The sequence below is a fragment of the Canis lupus genome, chromosome 6, assembly GCF_011100685.1.
Source record: "Canis lupus familiaris isolate Mischka breed German Shepherd chromosome 6, alternate assembly UU_Cfam_GSD_1.0, whole genome shotgun sequence".
In the NCBI taxonomy this organism is placed as follows: Eukaryota; Metazoa; Chordata; class Mammalia; order Carnivora; family Canidae; genus Canis; species Canis lupus.
Genome location: NC_049227.1, coordinates 6431310 through 6440986, shown reverse-complemented (window position 1 = coordinate 6440986; position 9677 = coordinate 6431310).

Below are 9677 nucleotides of genomic sequence, written 5' to 3'. Positions count from 1 at the left end.
TGTGGCCACTCACCCCACAAGGTCCTGTCTCCTTTACAGATTCTCCTTAGGTTTTAACACTGTCATACTCAATTTTTCTTCTTTTTTCTTTTCTTTTCTTTTCTTTTCTTTTCTTTTCTTTTCTTTTCTTTTCTTTTCTTTTCTTTTCTTTTCTTTTCTTTCTTTTCTTTTCTTTCTTTCTTTTCTTTCTTAGGGGGAGGAGATGGGCAGAGGGAGAGGGAGAGAGAAGGGAATCCCAAGCAGATTCCATGCCCAGCACAGAGCCTGACACAGGGCTCAATCTCACGACACTGAGATCATGCCCTGAAGCTAAAATTAAGAGTCACACGCTTAACAGACTGAGCCACCCAGGCACCCCATACTCAATTTTTCTCATTTTTCATTCTCTGTCTTGTCTAGTCTGTCAGCTCCAGTGGGGCATCTAGAATGTCCTAATTTTAATTGCCCAACGGGAGCTTTGTAATCTAGTAGGAGTCAAGGGCAACCTCAGGTGGGATGAGACACTTCATGGAGCTGGACCTAAGGGTTTTTCTGATTGGTATACATCTTGCAAACCACATGCATGCAGCCTGTGTCCTCTTCCCCAAGTGCCCAGGTCCTGGGGTGATAGAAGAATGAGGTAACCAGGGCCAGAGGCCCATGAAAACTAGGGTCCTGCTTCTTGCTGGGGCAAAGGTCTGGGGCTGGGCCTGATGGGGCTGGGCTGGGCAGGGCTGGGAGTGCCCGGCCAGAGGACCCAGCTGGTGCTGGGTGGGGGCTGCCCTGGAGGAACCTTGGGTAGCCTGGGTCCATTTCAGTGGACTGCTGGCTGCTACAATTTCCTGGTTTGTGGAGGTGGCTCTGATCCAGAAGAGAAACAGAGCCCCCAGGCAGCGTGGCTGGGTTTAGGGGGATTGACGTCAGATGCTTTTGGTCAGAGACTGGTCCCCAGCTGCTGGTGCCTGGGTATGGTGCTGTGTGCTCTGTCTCTTGCTGGCTGTGAGGCTTAGGAAAGTCACCTTACCTCTCTTACCTGAGCTGCTTCTTCTGTATAATGAGGAAAACTGTCTGCATGACCTACCTTGAGTGGCTGGGATGAGAATGGATGCAACATGAGTGTAAAGGAGAAATGACCCAGGCAGGACACGTAAATGTGCAGTAAATTTGTGGAGGAAGTGTGGGGTGTAGTTGGATGGACCTCAGTGTGAGCCCAGCTGCCCCTCCCCAACCGTGTGACCTTGAGCAAGGGCTTTACCTTCCAGAGCCTCATGTTCCCCACCTGTGAGGAGGGGCTTGTTCTGAATTGCTTGGGTTAGAGGGGTGAGCAAGGAAGGAGAGGTGCCTCGCTCCTGACTGAGGGCGGGGGGGCATGCTGGGCAGGGCTGTGAGCCTATGGGGCAGTAGGACAGGAAGTTTCGTGCCCAGGGGCCAAACTTCAGGGACTCTGCAAATAAGACTTTGGCTCTGGGCAAATAGCTCCAATCAGCTTTGTACTTAATATCTACCACGGTTCTTACAACTCAATAATAAAAAGACAAACAACCCAATTTAAAAATGGCCGAAGGATCTGAATAGACATTCAAAATAGACAAAGGAGACATACAAATGGCTGAGAAGCACTTCAAGAAATGTTCAAAGCCATAAGGCAAATGCAAATCAAAACCACAAAGACATGGGGCGCCTGGCTGGCTCAGTCCATGGAGCTTGAGACTCTTGATCTCAGGGTTGTAAGTTCGAGCCCCACGTTGGGTGTAGAGGTTATTTAAAAATAAAATCTTGGGAAAAAAATAAAATCTTGGGATCCCTGAGTGGCTCAGTGGTTAGCGACTGCCTTCGGCCCAAGGCGTGATCCTGAGTCCTGGGATCGAGTCCCACGTCAGGCTCCCTGCATGGAGCCTTCTTCTCCCTCTGCCTGTGTCTCTGCCTCTCTCTCTCTCTCTCTGTGCCTCTCAGGAATAAATAAATAAAATATTAAAAAATAAAATAAAAAATAAAATCCTAACAAAACAAAACCCAATAGTCACAAAGAGATATCACTTCATTGCCACAAGGATGGCTGGAATCATAAAGACAGACTTGGTGCAGTCCCGGTGGCTCAACGGTTTAGTGCTGCCTTCGGCCCAGGGCGTGATCCTGGAGGCCCGGGATCAAGTCCTGCGTCAGGCTCCTTGCATGGAGCCTGCTTCTCCCTCTGCCTGTGTCTCTGCCTCTCTCCCTCTATGTCTCTCATAAGTAAGTAGATAAAATCTTAAAAAAAAAAAAAAAAGACAGACTTGGGAAGGTGGTGCCAAGGAGCTGAAGAAACTGAACCCCCATACACTGTTGGGAATGTAAAATATCATGGCTGCTTTTGAAAACAGTCTGGAAGTTCTTCAAAAGGCCGAGTTATTATTTGCCCCCAGTGATTACACTGCTAGGTATTTACTTAAGGGAAATGAGCAATATAGTCATGTGAAAGCTTGAACACAAATGTTCTGTGCATAGCAGCATTACTCATAATAGCCAAAAAGTGGGACATCCCAAGTATCAGCTGGTGAATGGTTAGCCAAATGTGGTATATCTATTAATGGAATATTATTTGGCCATAAAAAGGGATAATGCGCTGAAACATGGATACGCTTTGAGAACTTTATGATAAGTTAAAGATGCTGGTCACAAAGCATGACACGTTATATGAGTCCATTTTTTGTAAAAGATTTTATTTATTTATTCATGAGAGACACAGAGAGAGAGAGTCAGAGATGTAGGCAGAGGGAAAAACAGGCTCCCTATGGGGAGCCCGATGTGGGACTCAATCTCAGAACCTCGGGATCACGCCCTGAGCCGAAGGCAGATGCTCAACCACTGAGCCACCCAGGTGCCCTGTGCGATTCCATTTTGAAAAAATATCCAGAGTAATAAAATCTATATATAGATAAATAAGATTGGTGGTTGTCAGGGGCTGGGGTGGGGGTATTGGGAGGAAATGAGGAGTGGCTGCTAATGGGTACGGGGATTCTTTTGGGGGTGATGAAAATGTTCTACAGGTGGTGGTGCTGATGGTTGCCTGACTCTGTGCATATACTTAATAACCACTGAATAGTACAATTTAAATTGTGAGCTGTAGGGTATGTAAGTTGTGTCTCAATAAAGCTATTAGAACAAAAGGCACGATTGTGCTCAGGGCCTGCAGCATGTCTATGTGGTGTATGTGCCCCAGAGGGTGGAAAGGGACTTGGGATGACACCCTCTTTGAAGGGAGAAGGCTGTGGTGGGGGTGGGGGCGGGAGGTAGGAGGAGGCTGAGGCTCCAGGCACAATGCATCCACTCCTGAGCCTCTAGTCCCCAAGTGGCAGCAAGACCCAAGGTGAGACTGACGTTCCAGGGATGGAACCCTGTAGTGCTGAGTGATGGATGTTAGGAGGGGAGTCCTGAGGCTGTTGATCCAGGAAAGCATCCCATAGAAGGTTGGGGAGGAGTGGGTGGAGGATTTGGCTGCTGAAGACACTAGGTGAGATTGGGTAGAATGGGGTGTGTGTGTGAGAGAGAGAGAGAGATTCCAAGGAGCAAAGCGCTAGGAAAAGAGGGAGGTAGAGAAGAGTGCCTGCAGCTAGATCAGCCTGTTCCTTATCTCCTGCCCAGTGTCCAATCCCCCATCAAAGCCCCAGACCAGGTTCGCCCTCGGCGGCCTCGGCGGCAGGCTCTGGCCCTTCCTCTACCCACCGGCGCCTCGGTATTCAGTCTCCACTGGCGCCACATTCTTGCAATCTCCAGCCTGGGATGCCGTGAGAGCTGTGTGCAGAGGTGGGGTGTGTGGGGGAGGGGAGAGCCTAAGGCTTGAGGACTTTGGGAGCCCAGATGCCCTTGGTTGGGGGCAAACCATGTGGAGCCCAGGGGCAAGGGTACACAGGGGGCCCGTCTGTGCCACTGTGGTTGCTGAGTCCTTACAGGAAGTGTCACTCTTTAACTGGCTGCAGTATCTAGGTGTCAATGTGTGGTGGAGGGTGTGTGTGTGGGTGTGGGTGTGCAGTATTTGTGTGTGATGTGTCCGGATGTGTGAGGATGAGAAATAAACAGTAATGATTATGCCTATCACTAAATGTGTGTTTTAAACTTTATTATCAATTTCACTCGGTCACAGTGCTGATATATGTGCCCAGTGCATGGCCAAGGGTTGCAAACCACAGCCCAGGGGCAGAATTCAGCCTGCAGAGTTGTGTTTGACCAGCACAAAGTTTTTCTGAAGCCTGAATTAGAATGCTTCTAAGTGGGGCATCTTACAGTTGCTGCCAGTACCTATCATCTTTGTTTCATTAACCTTTTTATTTTGAGACTATTGTAGATTCACAAGCAGTCGTAAAAAACAATACATAGATTTTCACATACAGTTGTAGAAAGCAATGCAGAGGCCCCATGCCCTCTATTGGGTTTACTCCAATGATGACATTTTGCAAAATTAAAGTACAGTATTGCAACCAGGATATTGATATTGGTAGGATACAGAGCATTTCCAAACCCCAAGGCTCCCTCATCTGCTCTTTAATAGCCACGCATTCTCCTTGCCTCTGGCAATGACTCACCTGTTGTCATTTCAAGAATGGGGCCCCTGGCTGGCTCAGTCTGAGGAGCTCATTACTCTTGATCTCAGGTCATGAGTTCGAGCCCTTAGTTGGGTGTAGAGATTATGTAAGTTAGAAAAACTTTTTAAAAGGAATGTTCTATAAATAGAATCACATAGTATGTTCTGTGACTTTTGGTCACCCAGCGTGATTCTTCTGTTGGGTGTATCAATAGTTTGTCCCTTGTTTTTCCTGAATGATATCACCTGGTATGGATATAAATCTTTTGTATAACCATCTAGTGCTTGAAGGACGTCTGGATTGTTTCCAGTTTGAGGCTATTATGAATAAAGCTGCTGAAAAAACACTTATGTATAGGTTTTTGTGCAAACATGTCTTCATTTCTATGGGAAAAATGCCTATGGATGCAATTTTGGGGTTATATGGTACTACTATGTTCAACTTTTAAGAAATTGCCAAGCTGCTTTCCTAAGTGGCTGTACCGTTTTTAATTTTCTTTCTTTTTTTTTTTTTAAAGATTTATTTATTTATTCATGATAGACATGGAGAGAGAGAAAGAGGCAGAGACACAGGAGGAGGGAGAAGCAGGCTCCATGCACCGGGAGCCCGACGTGGGACTCGATCCCGGGTCTCCAGGATCGCGCTCTGGGCCAAAGGCAGGCGCCAAACCGCTGCGCCACCCAGGGATCCCCCGGTTTTTAATTTTCATTAGCAATGTGTGAGCTATCCAGTTTCTCTGCATCCTCAGCAGCATTTGGTACTGTCCCTGTATTTTACTGAAGTCATTCTGTTAGTTGCGTAATGGTATTTTGCTATGGTTTTATTTTTTATTTTTATTTTTTTGCTATGGTTTTAATTTGCATTTCCTTAATGACGTTAGATATCTCTGCATGTGCTTATTTGCCATCTGTGTGACTTCTTTATTGAAATTTCTGTTCATAGTTTTGTTCATGTTGTAATTTGCTTGCTTTTTAGCTCTTGAGGTTTTTAAAAAAGATTTATTTATTTATTTATTTATTTATTTATTTATTTATTTATTCATTCATGAAAGACGGGGGTGGGGGTGGGGGAGAGGCAGAGATAGGCAGAGGGAGAAGCAGACTCCTCAGAGGCAGCTGGATATGGGACTAGATCCTGGATCCTGGAATCAGGGCCTGAGCCGAAGGCAGACGCTCAACCGCTGAGCCACTCAGGTGTCCCTAACTATGGAGTTTTAAGAGTTCTTTATATATCCTACATAGTAATCCTTTACTGAGTGTGTGCTTTACAACAGTTAACTTTAAAAAAATAAAACTGCCAGTTACTTATAATTATGTTTTAATTAGGCTCCTTGCCTGATGTTAGGCTTGAACTCAACACCCAGAGATGAAGATTTGCAGGCTCTCCTGACTGAGCCAGCCAGGCGCCCCAAAACGACTAGCAAAAATGGCTTTATTCGAGAATAATGGAGAATTACAACCTATGACAAGCTATGCAAAAACCAAAAAAAAAAAAAAAAAAAAAAAAAAAAACCCCAAAAAACAAACAAAAAAAACCATAAGGGAGTCCATGGAACAAAGGAGAGGAACACTTTTTTATAGAAGAGGGAAAATTTGAGAATGATGTAATAAACAAGTCCATCGGAGGACATTGGGAGCTCAGAGTGTAGTGCTTCTCATTGGCTGAGCAGTGACAGTCTCTCATTGGCTGGACTGTTGCCGGGGCGGAGGAAAGCCTTTCCTGCTCCTGCAGGTTTAGTGAAGCAGAACTAGTTTGCAAATAAGTCTCTTCCTGCTCTATTTGCAATTGACCCTGCGTGGTAGACATGAGAGAACTCCCCCTGCTGGTGGCCTCCTGGCTCCATTTTAGTGAGGTTACTCTTTATTAATTTTAACACAGTTGTTGCTCCTACTCTAGCTTGTCCTTTTGTCCTCTTTACAGGGTCTTCCAAAGAGCAAAAGCTTTATTTTTATACATTTATCTTGTATCCTGAGACCTTGTTAAACTCCACTTATTCTGGGGATCCCTGGGTGGCGCAGCGGTTTGGCGCCTGCCTTTGGCCCAGGGCGCGATCCTGGAGACCTGGGATCAAATCCCACGTCGGGCTCCCGGTGCATGGAGACTGCTTCTCCCTCTGCCTATGTCTCTGCCTCTCTCTCTCTCTCTCTCTGTGACTATCATAAATAAATAAAAATTAAAAAAAATTAAAAAAAAACCCTCCACTTATTCTAGGAGTGTTTTTGTAGATTTCTTGGGATTTTCTACATAGGCAATCATGTGGTCTGCAAGTAGGGAGAGATTTATTCTTTCCTTTCTGATCTGTACGCCTTGCATTTTCTTTTTTGCCTTACTGCTTTGGCTATAACTCTGGTCAGTAGCTGAATGAGGGTGGTGAGAGCAGTCATTCTTGCTTTGTCCTTGATTTAGGGTGGAAGCATCCAGTCCTTCACTATTGAGTAGAATGTTAGCTGTAGGTTTTGAAGATGCTCTTAATCAAGTTGAGGAAGTTCCCCTCTATTCTTATTCTTCAGAGAGCTTTTTTTTTTTTTTAATTCTATTTATGTATTCATGAGAGACACACAGAGAGAGGTAGGGACATAGGCAGGGGGAGAAGCAGGCTCCTTATGGGGAGCCTGATGTGGGACTCCATCCCAGGACCCGGGAATCACAACCTGAGCCAAATGCAGATGTTCAACCACAAGACGTTCTACAACTCTCTTGCAGGCAATCCCAAGATAGTTTTTTCTTTCTTTCTTCTTCTTTTTTTTTAATCATCAATGAGTGTTGAATTTTGTCAAATGCTTTTTCTGCATGGGTTGAAATTATTATGTGTGTTTTCTTCTTTTGCTTGTTCATGTGGTGGTTTACATTGATTGATTTTTGAATAATGAGCCAGTCTTGCATGTCTGGAATAAACTCCACTTGTCATGGTGTATAATTCCTTTTATGTACCCTGAATTCTATTAACGAATACTTTGTTGAAGGTTTCTGAATCTGTATTTATGTGCAGTAGTGGTCTGAAGTTTTCAATTTTTTGCATTGAACTTTCTGGTTTTGGTATCAGGGTAATATGAAACAAAAAGTTTAAACTCCATGATGGGGTGCCTGGCTCAGTCAGTTAAGTGTCATGATCCCAGGGTCCTGGGATTAAGTCCCTCCACAGGCTCCCTGTTTAGCCGAGACCCTGCTTCTCCTTCTCCCTCTGCTGTTCCCCCTGGCTTGTTCTCTCTGGCTCTGTCTCTCTGTTAAATAAATAAATACAATCTTTAAAATAAAAAAATTTAACAAATCTGCCATGATGACCATTCTGTGACCTGAAACCTTCTTGAGTACAACACCCCCCACTGCCCATTCTTTCCTTTTGTTTAAGCATACCCTTAAGTACACCCTTGGTCCATAATGTGCTTGATCTGAACTGGAGATATGACTATGACACACATGCTTTTTTTTTTTTTTTTTTTTAGCATTTTCTTTTTTTAAGATTTTATTTATTTATTCACGATAGACATAGAGAGAGAGAGGCAGAGACACAGGCAGAAGAAGAAGCAGGCTCCATGCCAGGAGCCCAACGCGGGACTCGATCCCGGGACTCCAGGATTGCGCCCTGGGCAGAAGGCAGGCCTCAAACTGCTGAGCCACCCAGGGATCCCCGACACAAATGCTTCTTAAACATTCTCTTCTTGGGTGGTCCACTAGCATGTAGTCCCAGCCTCTAGGGCTATAAAAGCAGGTGTTAATGGGATTGGGGTTGTGGAGTGGTTGTGGAGATCTACTCATCTTTCAGGAGTCCAAGACATCCTTCTGTTAGTCCTTTTAATAAACCCTTTCTGGTCAAGCTGTACTTGTTGGCTTTTTTCTTCAATCTTACATTTCCTTTGGCCTTCGGAGGTTGTTTTACATATATCTCTTTTTCATAGAACAGAGATCCTTGTTCTCACCACTTGCTTTTCCAGTTATCCAGCTTGCAGATGGCTGACTATGGGACTTCTTGGTCTCCATAACTGGGTGAGCCATTCCTATAATCTTCCTCTCTCTCTCTTTCTTTTCTTACCCTCCCTCTCCTTTCTCTGGATAATCCTGATGAATGTAGGAATTCTCTGGTGAAAACTGGGCCTGGAAATTCTTTTTTAGGAGTTTTATTTTTATTTTTATTTTTTAAAAATTAAAAAAAAATTTTTTTTAACTTTTATTTATTTATGATAGTCACAGAGAGAGAGAGAGAGAGAGGCAGAGACACAGGCAGAGGGAGAAGCAGGCTCCATGCACTGGGAGCCCGACGTGGGATTTGATCCCAGGTCTCCGGGATCGCGCCCTGGGCCAAAGGCAGGCGCCAAACCGCTGCGCCACCCAGGGATCCCAGGAGTTTTATTTTTAAAAGATTTTATTGATTTATTTATTTAGAGAGAGCATTAGCAGGGGAAAGGTAGAGGGAGAGAGCATCCCAAGCAGACTCTGTGCTGAGTACGGTACCGGATGTGAGACTTGACGGCATTATCTTGAGATCAAGACCTGAGCTGAAATCAAGAGCCAGCTGCTTAACTGCCTGAGCCACCCAGGCACCCCAGGAGTTTTAAAATTACAAATTTAATTTCTTTAATACTTACACGGCTATTCAAATTATCTATCTCATCTTGGGTGAGTTGTAGTTTGTACTTTTTTTTTGAGAAATTGGCCCACTTCATCTAAATTGTTGAATTTATATGTGTAGAGTTGTTCATAATATTTGCTTATTATCCTTTTGATGTCCATAGGGTCTGTATGATAACTCCTGTTGTATTCCTGTTGGTAAATTGTTTTTTTTCTCTCTTTTTTTCCTTTGTCAGCCTTACTAAAGGTTTGTCATTTTTATCATTTTCTTTTGAAGAACCAGCTCTTTATTTCATTGATTTCTGTTTTCAAGATCATTGATTTGTTTTAAGCTTTATTATCTTTGTCCTTCATGTACACTGGGTTTATTTTGCTTCTCTTTTTCTAAAATCTTTTTTTTTCTTTTTCTAAAATCTTGATGGGAGCTTTGATTATTGATTTGGGACTTTCCTTCCTTTCTAATAAATGCCTTTAATGCTATCAATTTCCGTCTCAGTACTGCTTTTTGAGTCCTACAATTTTGATATATTTTATTTTCATTTTCACTTAGTTTAGTGCATTAAAAAAATTTCC